This window comes from Ursus americanus, chromosome 7 (assembly GCF_024610735.1).
Source record: "Ursus americanus isolate L20-20 chromosome 7, mUrsAme1.1.p, whole genome shotgun sequence".
NCBI lineage: Eukaryota > Metazoa > Chordata > Mammalia > Carnivora > Ursidae > Ursus > Ursus americanus.
Window position 1 is genome coordinate 76,666,762 of NC_142133.1, and position 13,038 is coordinate 76,679,799.

Below are 13,038 nucleotides of genomic sequence, written 5' to 3' on the forward strand. Positions count from 1 at the left end.
GCATCCTGTTTCAACATATACCAGTCATAAAATGAAAAGTCTATCTTTATACTCACTTCTTTCAATGGGCTAAGGCTTGCCAGCTGGGTGCTGGGTGTGGATTTCAGATTGTAACAGGATGTTGCAAGTACTTTGTACACAATGCCTTTAAGATCTCAGTGGAATGATGGCTCCCCATTGAGAAACTTCTGTCAACCTTGCAGCTGCTCGGTGACCAACCCCTCCACCGGCATCTCACAGTTAATCCACACTAAATGCTTACAGAAATTGCTTGTCTGGAAAGGGTGAGCTCATGCCCCAATGACTGAAATGACTTCCAGGCAGTTCCCAACCCCCACAAACAAGAGCACTGTTTTGGAGGTGATTGTGCAAGACCTATCATCACACCTTGGCTCAAGCTGGCACAGGGAACCTGCCTTAGTCTTGTCTGTTTATAATTCAGCTCCAAGTGAGAGCCAATAAAGAAACATTCCAGAAGTAGAAATAAATCCTTGCTGTCAGTTGACCCATCCTCTTCTATTTACAATGGGGAAACCGAGGCCTGGAAAGAGTTGTGACTTCTAAATGGACACAGCATGGCAGGACAAGCCAGAGCTAGCGCTCTTAGTGTCCGGTTCAAATTTCAACGCTCTTTCCAGAACTCTATAGCTTGACCTTCATCCTTGGATTTCCCTGGAATATGCCATCGTCTGTCTATCTATCTATCTATCTATCTATCTATCTATTTTTTTTAGGCAGCTATTAGCTGAAGCGCTTCTCACCTCTTCCTTTTCCTGCTTCTCAGCTTTGAACTCAGACTCTAATATTGTTCTGCAGAACTGTCACTGATCCTGTCTTCTGTTTATTATGGATTTTTGCATATATTGTATTTTTAAAAATATTGCATCCAAATATTACTGATGATCATTGAGGTTGTTTGGAGCCCTCTTAAACGATGTGTCCAAGATGTGTCCCAGCTCCCTTTCTAGGTTCCAGGGGGCATTTCGGAGTCTTCTCAGCTGGGGCACAGGGTCTGAGATGGACGGTTCATGGGAAAGGCTCAGAAACTTTTGAAGGAGAGACACAAGGTGCTCAGGAGGCTGGTCTCCTCGAGGACCACAAATAGAGAGGAAGAGTCTGTGAGGATGAGCCGTTCCAGAAGCAAAGCCAGCTCTCAGGAAATCACCAACAGTGGCTCTCAAACCAGCTTCTGCAGAATTCCTCGGATGGGGGCAGCCCCAAAAAGCTTCACCCAATTTCGGTTGGAGGGAGCTCACATCTGTAAGGAAATGGGGGTGACCTTTACCAGCTGTACTCTCTAAACAATGGCTCTGAAGCGTATCAGGTAGCTCGGGCGATCTTTGGCCTTGATGATCATGTTAAGCCAGTATCTGAAGTTCAGTGCCCTAGGGACTAGCCCGCCACAGTTGGGTACCGGAGCAGGGGTGGCCGGCAGGTGGGCTGCCATGGTGGTCATTAAATTGATCTCCTGTTGCCTGAGCTGAGGGCAGGCGCAGACTCACTCCAGCCTTCACCTCTTCCCAGCCTGGGTGGGGTCTTCTGACCAACTGGCTAGTTGTCTATTTCTACGAATGGATGCGAACTTCCCGAAGGCTTTTTCCAGTCACTGTTTCCAGCCGGGAGCTGGGTAGATGCTCAATGTGTGGGACTGAATAAAGGAAAGAAATGAGTGTAAACAGATGGGCCAGCTTTTGCTGGAAGAGAACAGAAAGTCGATAGTTGAGTTCTGAAGGCCACGGGGTATCTCTCGCAGCTGCCAGGCTTTGCCCCTGCAGCCCGCAGAGACACTGGTGAGCGAGCGGGTGTGGCTGGGTTACGACAGTTTATTTATGGTCACTGAAATGTGAGCTGCATAAAATGTTCATGTTTCATAAAATATTATTATTTTTAGACTGTTTCAACTATTTGAAAATGTAAAAAAAAAAAAACCTCTCAGTGCTTGGGCCGCTTTGCCAATCCCAACAACCCTTGTGCGTTCCCCTCCCACCCAAAGCTATTGTATTTCAGTCTCAGTTCAAGCCAAATGCCAGCCTTCCCAGAAAAAAAAAAAAAAGGCAGTTTAATAAAACAAGTATCTCCAGAAAAGGTAAATAACGATGACGTAAAGGGTGTTCATCTTAGTAAAGAAATGATAAACCTCAGGATCCGAAGACTAGGAAGAGAGGGATCCAGGTAGTTCTGTTGGGTGATTTGGTTGGGGCTCTTTGGTTGGGGCATTTTCTGTTTTGTGGAGTTGATTTATTCTGGCTTGTGTCTTTTTTTTTTTTAAGATTTATTTATTTATTTGAGAGAGAGAGGGAGAGAACGCGCGGGAGGGGCAGAGAGAAAGGGAGAGAGAAACTCAAGCCGACTCCGTGCTGAGCTGTGAGCCCGATGCGAGGCTCAACCTCACATCCCTGAGATCACAACCCGAGATGAAACCAAGAGTCAGACCCTTCACTGAGGGAGCCACCCAGGCACCCCGTGTTTGTTTTTATTATTGCTGTTGTTGTTTTTGTGTGTTTGGTTTTGTGTTTTGCAAGGCAGACTTGTCAGAGCTAAGGGGTTTCATTAATTCGATGTGTTTCTCTAGTGATTAATAGAATAATTCATCCCACATGGCTTCGTCGTTTGTTCAGTGAATTATTTCCCATATAACCCTTTCCACAATTCCGTGGAGTAGGCAGAACCGAGGTTATTAGCAGCGTAGCTCAGTGATGGATGAAGATGGGAGATGCTTCGGTGCTGGACCGAACTCTCGCAGCCAGTACGTACGAGGTGGGGTTGGAGCCGTAGTTCGGCAGTTCGCTTGGTGCCACTGCCTCTCTAGCTTGCCCCTCATTCTGTGGGAACCACCTAGAATAAGCACCAAGAGAGATCCAGAGGTGAGGAGGTTTTGAGGCAGGAGAGAGGAAAACAAACAATTACTGAGCCTGTGAGAGTGCTGACCTCAGGGATTGGAGGGGGGCTGTGCCTGTGGGAAGGGACGCTGATCCCCAGTCCACAGGCGTCGACAGTGCTCCGGTGGTCCACACCGCACTGTGGACTGTCAGGTGGACAGAGTGCCCGGAACTTTCCAGGCTCCTTCGTATCCCCACGAACCGAATAGACCAGAAAGGAAGAGGTGATGCTTACCTCTCACGAGCAATACCTCATTCCGTACTAACACAGTCAAAGGGAAATGTTCTCTGAAAAGCAGCCAGACATGGGTGTGTCCTGTCCTTCAGGTGTGTGTGTGTGTGTGTGTGTGTGTGTGTGTGTGTGTGTGTGTATCTGTGTGTCTGTGTGTCTGTGTTCGCCCAACAGAGCTAGTGAATATTCGGTGCAGAGCTACCATGATAAAAGCTGTGTTTATTTTTTCTTCTCCAGAGGTCCCCTAACCCTATGAAGTGAGAAAGCTGAAGACGTAACTGTCTCGACACATGGCCTAGAGGAGGGCTATTCACTTACTCCTTCTATTGGACTCCACAGCTCCTAATTGGCATGCACTAACATTGTGTCACATTAAATATTTACTCTGCCAGCTCATCTGTGTCTCTGAAAAGTAAGCAAGGGAACCCAAAGTTAGAATTCTTGTCATGCCACGCAGAGGCTGTAATACAGCTCTGGCTTTAGAGCCCTGTTCTGTCAGGTCTGGAGCCTGACTTGAAGGGGGAGAAGTAAATCTTTAATCCAAAGTTGCCTTGACTAGAGGATTCGCTGAAGCAAGCCAGGACATCAGCTGTCCAGACTCGGCTGGGAATTCCACCACGTACTGGAATACCACGTGTTCAATGAAGAGCCATCTTAAATTTGACCGGTAACAGATGTACCAATAATAATAAAAGTTACATCTTTGAGGCCCTACTGTGTGTCAGGCACAACACTGAGTGCGTGATACACCCTAGGTCTTTTTTTTTTTAAAGATTTTATTTATTTATTTGATGGAAGGAGAGCATGACCAGTGGGAAGGGGCAAAGGGAGAGGGAGAAGCAGGCTTCCCGCTCAGTGGAGAGCCCGATGCGGGGCTCGCTCTCAGGACCCTGAGATCATGGCCTGAGCTGAAGGCAGATGCTTCACGGACTGAGCCCCCCAGGCGCCCCTATACACACTAGGTCTCACCCACACGGTGAGCCTGTAAAATAGCCAACATGATAAAGAGCTGAACTGTAAGGGCTCTAAAACCAGACGACCTGTTTGAATCTTGGCTGCGTGATTGTAGAAAAAGAGCACGAGTAATAATAATAATAGTTGACTCATTGTGGCAGGTTGAATTGTGCCCCCACGACCCTCCCCCCCATAAGAAATATGTCCATGTATAATCACTGGAACCTGTGAATGTGACCTTATTTGGGAAAGAAAGTATCTTTGCCAATGTAATTCAATTAAGGATCTTGAGATGAAATCATCCTGAATTATCCAACTCATCCCTAAATCCAATGACCAGTGTCCTTCTAAGTAAAAGGCAGAGAGATATTTGAGACAGACACACGGGGAGCACAGAGGAAGCAGTGTGACCACAGAGACAGAGATGGGGGTGAGGCAACCTTGGGCCACAGGTCGAGGTGAGCTGACAGCCACCAGCAGCTGGAAGAGGCGAAAAATAGATTCTCCACTCAAGCTTCAGGAGGGGGCCGGCCCTGCCGACTTCTTGGTGTTTTAAGCCAAGTTTGACTACCAGGAGGCAGGGGTCAGTGGGCGCTGGGGGAGGCTGCCCATCGCCCAGTCCATTCCCCACTGAGAGGACAGAGTAAACTTTGAGATGATGTCAGTCATGTAACTCTCCAGTTGAAAGATCTCACGATCACATGAGACCCAACCTTCTCTCCGTGGCTTTAAGGTACTTCATGCTCAGAGGTCTGCTTACCTCTTTTGCTTACTTTCTCTGACTCACATCATCTCCTTTATTTTTATTCCTCAAACACATGAAATTCTTTTGTAACTCAGGGAATTTGCTTTTGCTTCTGTTTCTGCTTGGAGGGGCCATCCCCAGATGTTCCTCCCATTAGTTAGGCCTCAGTATCACCCCTGGGAGTGAGCTTCCCAGCATTCTCAAGGTTATTACCTTCTCTTCCCTCCCTCCAAAGTGCTCCTTACCCTATTGCCTAGTTTTATTTTCCTCATTGAACTTCTTTAATTGTTTATCGTTAGGCACTCTTGCTGGAATATACGCCAGACATAGTCAGCTTGGTCACCTGGTGCCCAGACAGTACCCAAACCCAAGCTGGTCTTGCATCCAATACACTTCAACATTGTATAAAGAAAGCTGGGCTGATTTAGAAGGGCCCAAGGATGGGGAGCCAGGCTGGGGAGCCAGGACATTGTCTTAGAAGGCAATTTCTGAACAGGACAACAATGTCTTCCAAAGAAAGATCGAAAATCTAAAAGCGGGTGGAAGAGTGATCAGTGGGGAGAGCCTGAATGCAGAGACAAGACAGAGGTAATGTGGGGCTGTGGCACGGGGAAGGACGGGGCCTATAAATTTTTTCACAGAAAATATATTATGGAAACATTCCTACGTGTTTATGCCTGAGTATATCTGGCAGGAATCCAAATAAATCTCTAATTTCCATTCTGAATATCACAGGGTTCATGCAATTCTATTTCTGGCCAATTCTGACTTTTTCAAAGGAGAGTGTCTATGCAGATATTGTCATAAAAATAGAAGGGACTTTTGCCACCGAGCGTAAGTCACCTTTATCCCATAAAATCCTTCCATGTCCCCGTGATCCCCAGGCATTTGATACATAGTCTGTCGGTGCATTTTGAATTCCCAGCAAAATTTATGACATCCCTTCACTATGCGGTGAGTCATCTATAGTGTCCTTCTCTAAACACATCAGCACAACAGGGAAAAAATCATGGCTCAGTGTTCCAATACCCTGGCCCCGCTCTCATTTCTCTTTGTGTTTTGTTTTTCCAAGGAGAAAGGGGAGAGGGAACCGAGAGGGACAGAGACAGAGAGATTGATTTTGATTCTCTCTCTGGGGCGGTGATTGGCACTGGATACAAGAGCCTTGTCCTGGCATGGCGTTTAGAACAGGAAGTTTAAGCTACATAGCTGTGGTTTCTCAGCCTAGAATTGGGCCAATCTTTCCTTCCTTTTGGTGGCTCAGATCATATATTGTTAGAGCTAGAGAGAAACCCACTTCACCCTCAGTTTCCTGATCTGAATAAGGAAGTGGTTGAACTAGATAAGCTTGAAGAAACCAAGATCTGAAAAGCCTATGATTCTAAACATCCCCACACACAAAAAAAATGAAGCACGATTTTGCTTGGGGGACCTAGGGCATTGTATACACTCAATAAACATTTGTTGATTTGATGGTGTTTGATCTTATCTAATCCAACATCATCTGCTTTCCATTTGCAAAAGGATGTGGCTTGTTCAGCTTCTTATCCTTGCTAATGAATTCAATTCCTGATTTATTGCACAAAATGCTGTGCGTGTGGAGAAGAGGGTGGTACTAGCTTGGTAGGGGCAGCAGAAAAGGAAGCTTCACAGAAGAGGTGATATTTGGGTCCTGAGGAATACATAGAAGCCTGCAAAACAAAAACTGATGAGAAAAGGCATCTGGGGACAAGAGAATTCTGTGTGTAAAAGGGGAGAGACAGAAGAGTCGGCTGCATGAGAAAATCCTGGAATGTAGGATAATAATTAGACCAGGCAATGTGACATAAAGGGGACAGGTGTTGGTTTTGTCTGCCCACCACCCTGTCCCCTTAGGCAGTATCACTTCAGTAGTTCTTTGAGGACTCCCGCTCTCCCTCTCAGTGCCTATGGGTTGGGTAAGGCTAAGTCCAAGCCCCAGCTGGAGAGGGAGATACTTTCCCAAGCCTGGCCAGTTGGGCACACTGCACACCCTCCCCTGTCCAGGGTTTTCAAATCGAAGATGAGCAAGTAACTCAAGTTGGGCCAATCCTACCCAATGGAATCAGGATTTCTGCTAAAGCCAAGGGGAGGGAGACTTCTGTTTTGCTGGCATTGCTAAGCTGTTAGCCCGAGGCTCTTGTGCCAACAGCTGCCATGAGCTCCGTGGGAAGGAAGCCATGGTATAAGCCAGGCAGAGCAAAGACATTGAGAGTCTTGGTGTCATGCTTTGTTCATCTGGTCAGGCTTTCTCAAAGGGAAAGCTGCTGGCATTCTGGGTGAGACAATTGCCGTCTGGGCGAAATGTTCTGCTCATTGCTGGAATCCCCATCATCTACTTGAGGCCCCCTACATGTCAGTAATCCCTCTCCCCCAAATGTGATAAGCAAAACTCCCCCCTATATTTCCAAGTAGCCCCTAAGGAAGTGGTACTGCCTCAGATAGGAGTCTGATCTCAATGCAGCAAGCCTACCTTGGGGGTTCGAAGGTCCGTTTTTGCTTTTGCTGTGTTTTGTTTCTGGTTTAGCAGCTTGAATGGAGTTTGTAACCCTTGCAAATAAAATGGTCCTAAGTACTTCAAAGAGGCAGGGGTTAAATGGTGAAGGTATTCTCTACTTCCACCTCTTAGTATCTGATTCGTGGTTGTGCGCATGTGTGCGTGTGTGTGTGTGTGTGTGTGTGTGTGTCTATTTGGAGAGATAAAAACACCAGAGGCAATCACCTCTACCTCTAGTGAAATGAGACAAGCCTTATCTGAGGACTGCTAGCTGTCACTTCAATGTCAAAATCCTTGGGCTGAAAGAGATGTAGATATAAAGAAAAGTAGAAAGGACCAGGGAACTTGAGTACCTTCACATAAACTAAGCTTTCAAACCTAGACACCCAGGCAGAATGATATTTAAAATACTTAGCAATTGATATAGGAAGGACCTGGACCTTTTCAAATGAACCTGCATCATCAAGGTTCTCCAGAAAAACAAAACCAATAGGATAGGTATATCTATATATATAAGAGGATTAAGATTTAATATAGGAATTGGCTCGTGTGGTTGTGGAGGCCGAGAAGTCCCACAGTCTTCTGCCTGCAAGCTGGAGATGCCAGAAAGCCAGTCATATAATTCAGTCCAAGTCCTAACTTCTGAGAACCTGGGGATTGCTAGTGTTCAATCCTGGAGACCCAGAACCTGAGCACCACGGGCTCAATGTCCAAGGGCTGGAAGAGATGGACATCATACCTCAAGAAGAAAGGGAAGGAATTTTCTTTTGTTCATTTGTTTTTGTTGTTGTTCTATTCAGGCCCCTAACAGACTGGATGATACCCACCCACACTGTGAGGGCAGATCTCTTCACTCAGCCTACGGAATCTCTTCCGGAAACACCCTCACAGACATACCCAGAAATAATGTCTTATCGGCCATCTGGGCATCCCTTAACCCAGTCAAGCTGACACAGAAAATTAACCATGACAGAACGCCATCAATAAGAATGGATGCCAGTGGGTACGGAACAGCTGGCCATGAGCTGGTCTCCATATTCTCACTGAGGTTTAATCATCCTATCGTGCTATCTTTACATTATTCTGATTTTAACAACAATCTCTACTAGGACTTTATTTTTTTCTTAAGCAGCTAAATCCTTTATAATCAGTACCTTTGGAGTGGATCCTGGATTCCAGGGCATTGTGATGGTAAATGTGCTTTCTCACTGTGTGTGTAGATTTTTCTTTTCCTCTGCAATGTACTAGCACAGATTGCTTGATAAAGTACTTGGGGAGAATAAGTTTGATATGATTAAATATGTATTTATATAATGCATAAAATTTCTGCCTCTTGTTTTGTCTTCTGTTTTTCTCTTTTTTATTCCTTCCTCCTTATAAAGACGAGCACAAAGACTTTTCTTTGCTCAGAAGGCACTAAACCCTGTAATCTCTTGTTTCCCCTCATTTAAAAATGTGTCTTACTACTTTCTCAAAGGGGAGAAAAATAACTATGTTTCCAGTTTCCTTCAGTGAGTTGCTTTCCCCTAAAATAATCCATTCACACAAAAGCACTCATGAGCAATATATAATTTACTGAAGATTGCATAGAGCCGACAGAGGGTTTATGTTGGCCCAGCCAACAACAAATTGAAATCTCCCTTAGCCATCTCCGTGGTGCCGGAAATTTCCATGGTGGAGGTCAGGTGGTGATTCGCTGCTTTCTTTTACTTCTCTCTCTGCCTCTCTAGCTGTTTTTATTCTATCTTTAGTTCGCGTTGCTCTATCTTTATCTTGAACCTTGCCTATCTACCCACCATCTTAACTGCAAAAACAAAACAAAACAAAAAAACCTCTCCGCAGACTAGCACCTATGCTGGTTAGAAACAGGGAACTGTAAGGAACAAAACACATGGTCTTGTCTCATGCTGTATCTTCGAGAATGTCTGTATATTACGTCCAGACATACATTGTACAGTGACGCTAAGCACAGATGCTAAGTTGGTATTATAATCCACTTCTTAGGACAATCCTTTGTTGCAAGATAAGTAACACCATCGCCGTGTCCTTTCCCCTCCGTGTAGTGTTTGTGACATGATACTTTCCCTCCTGGCCTTGTTTCCATTTCTGGGGAACGGTGCTGCTGACATTTTATCCTGGTTTTGAAGCCAATCCCTCTGTCCCTCCTAACTACAGTCGCCCACCAAACTCAGCTGCTTTTCCGTGCATGAAGAGAAATGAGGAATTCCATTTTAAAGTGTAAATGCAGTGGGATTTCCTGTTTGTTTCCCACAGGCAGTGGCCTTTTGCAAACAGGAGGCATATGTCTACTTTCCTGGTAATAAATTGTAGGTTATATAATAAAACAAAATATTTGGGTTAAAGGAGCATAACTGGTTCCCTGCTTTCTTTCCTAAGTATATTGTCTGGCCCACTCACTTTACAGAGAGTTTCATCTTACTGGTATTCATTTTTCTCATTCAATCAAAAATATCGACCGAGTATCTGTGCTGATCTAGACAGCGTTGTTAAGTGTCCGAGATACCAAAACGAATGTCCTAACATCTGTCCAGAGGAATGCTCGATCTAGCCATGTATGACAAAAGACAAGTGAAGATTCCTTATAAAAATTACAGATAATAATGATTATATGGTGATGGTGGTGAGGACAATGATGGTTTCCGTTCGTTGAGAGCTTACGTTCGTCATCCCGGGTACCGAGCTACACAACTGGCCTATGTTATCTCATGTTATCCTCATGACAATCCCATGAGATACACACTATTAATATCCCTGTTCTATCAGTGAGGTAATGGGAGTTAACCACCCTTGGAAAGCTGCTCTTAGGGAAAGCCAGGAATGACTCCAGGTCTGTCTGAGACCAAGTTCGTGTTGCTAGCCCTTCTGTTCCACACACAGATCGATGCGGTCAAAGGGGACACAGGGCTGGATTGAAACGGAGACAGTCAGAACTAAGTGCCCCTGCCTATGGTAGTCAGGGAAGACCGCACAGAGGAGGGGATTTCTGCTGGCTCAGAGCAGTTTGTGGCAGAGCCCTGTAAGCCTGGGGAAGGAGAGCATGCCCCAAGGCCATGCTAAAGAAATGTGCAAGAACAGATGTAGTTTTGGTAAAAGGGAATCTGTGGATGTGGCAAGGGCTTGGGGTAGTTGATAGGAGTTGTTGGGAGGACCGGCCTGAAGATTATTTGGAATCAGGTCTCATAGATGACTCCAGACCAGCATGTCCGACCGTCCTCAACTTTATCTCTACGCGAGTTTCACAAAACCACCGCCTCCCGGGGCTGTGATGTTGGGAGAGTGTTGACAGTGCTGACACTTCCGAAATATCCTGCCTCTGTCATTCCCCACTCACACTCATCCCCAAGTCTGATGTTTCTAGCTCCAACCTACATCTCACATACATCCAGTTTCCCTCAACTCCGTTCTGCGTCCCCCGGTCCGAGCCCCTCCCATCTCTTACCGAGCCCACCGTACCAGCTTCCTAAATGGTGGCCTGCTCCCCACCTCGTCCTCCTCAGCTGTCACCTCCACCCACACCACAATCGGGGAAAACCTTCTTTTTTCCCCTTCTTTTATTTAATTTGATTTTATTTTCATCATGATAAGTGTACTATTTAATCCCCAACCCCTATTTCCCGCATCGCCCCCCACCTCCCATCTGGTAACCATCAGTTTGTTCTCTATAGTTAGGAGGGAAATAATTCTTTTTCTTCTTCTTCTTCTTCTTCTTCTTCTTCTTCTTCTTCTTCTTCTTCTTCTTCTTCTTCTTCTCCTTCTTCTCCTTCTTCTCCTTCTTCTCCTTCTTCTTCTTTTTAAAAAGATTTTATTTGTTTATTTGGGAGAGAGAGAGCACAAGCGGGGGGACAGACAGAGGGAGAGGGAGAGGGAGAAGCAGGGCTTGATCCCAGGACCTGAGATCACAACCTGAGCTGAAAGCAGATGTTAACTCACTGAGATATCCAGGTGAAGAGGGAGAACTTTCCTGAAACACTAACATGTGCCCCTCCTCTGATTAAAACCTTTGCATTTAAGATAAACTCCAAAAACATTGACAGGATACGAAGCCCCGTGTGGTCAGAGATGGCCTCACTCCGCTGCCCCCTCCAGACACAATCTTCCTCTGCCACTACTGCTCAGTTTATGCCCCCTTCCCACAGTGCGCTGACTATCACAAGCCCCTAGCCCTTCCCATCCCGGGCCTTCACCCACACTCTTCCCTCGATGCCATGCTGCCCTCAGACGCTTCTTTTGCAAGTCCTATTTAACCTTCTCTGGTCACCGCCTCTTCCTGGGAGCAGCCCCCTTCCCTCCCCTATTAGATTCTGGTTTCCCTCTTCGTCTGCCTCCTCTTCTTACCACTTACGGTTTGAGCTTACGTGGTTTTTTTTGAGGAATTATTTGAATGTAATGTAATGAGGAGAGAGACGTGTCTAGTTTGGGTTGCCTCTGTCCCTCAGCACCCCGGAGTCGCCTGGCATAGCACCTGCTACGTGAATGATGAATACATTTGAATGCATGTTTCATGGACGGCATGGGCAAATGATGGATAAACACGCACTGCAATTCCTGTTTGGGGAAACACACAGAGAACCCCAAAACCGTCTTGCTCCTCCCTACAAGAGAGATTGACAGTACTCCTGGTCTCCTGAAGTGGATTTGGCTTTTGGAAAAAGCTAAGAGCCACCAGGAGGCAAGACTGTCAGGAAAGGCAGTTTGCCCGACCCCAGGAGACCACGGGCTCTGCCAGCCAGGACCCCCTGAACTCAGGGAATGGTCCCAACAGGGTTGTGACTGAATACACGCAGAAGAGGCGTGCTACCCCTCTCCTCGCGGCGGTTTCCCTAGAAAATCATTCCGAAGGCAAACCCTCCATCTGTAAGCGTGGCGATGGGGCTCATTTCATAAGCACCATGCTTGTGGTTTTTATCCAGGAGTTGCCTTTCACATAAACTGCAATCCTGTGTCTCTCAAACCCGGATTGTATCAACTGCTAGAGGGTGCCCTGCCCTGTCTGCCCCCCCACCCCCAGATAAACGGGTGCCGTGCAGTGCTCATTTCTACAAAATGTCTAAAAGCCTGCATCTGGTTATAAAGTGAAGCGCTATAAAGAGCAATTTGCAGTGGTTTCTGGGGCTGTCTGTGCGGGGCCTTTCTCATGGGACATGAATCAGTAATTTCCCTACATGTCATTCCTGATGTTTTTGCTATAGGCAGCTGTCAGGGCTGCCAGCTGGTGGCTACGGAAGCCTTGCTCTCACCCGGAGACAGAACAATCCCTGTCACATGCAGCCGGCGATGGGCACACCAGCTCTGTCTGTTGCTGGATCACAGCAGCTGAAGCAAACCGTCCTCCGTCAGAAGGCATGTCTGCAGTATTAAAAGATACTCCTTCCTTTGATTTTCTCTATCTGCTCCAGAAAGGCACTCAAATTCCAGAAAGCAGAGCACCGCAACCAAGGAAAAGCAGCACCCATCTTAGGATGGAAATAGCTCTGTTCATCCGTTTTCATCATGGGAGGCTGGGAAGGAACCTCAAAGAATATGGAATCTGGTTTTAGGAGCCCTGGGTCCCCCAAGTAAGCTCAATGACCGATATTGTTTGGGCAAGCCTCTCGGCCTGAGTCTCCTCACAGCTCAAATTGGGGGTAGGAGGGATATGGCTACGACGCCTCTCATTTGCAGAATCCAACACATCAGGAGACCGACAGTCCAG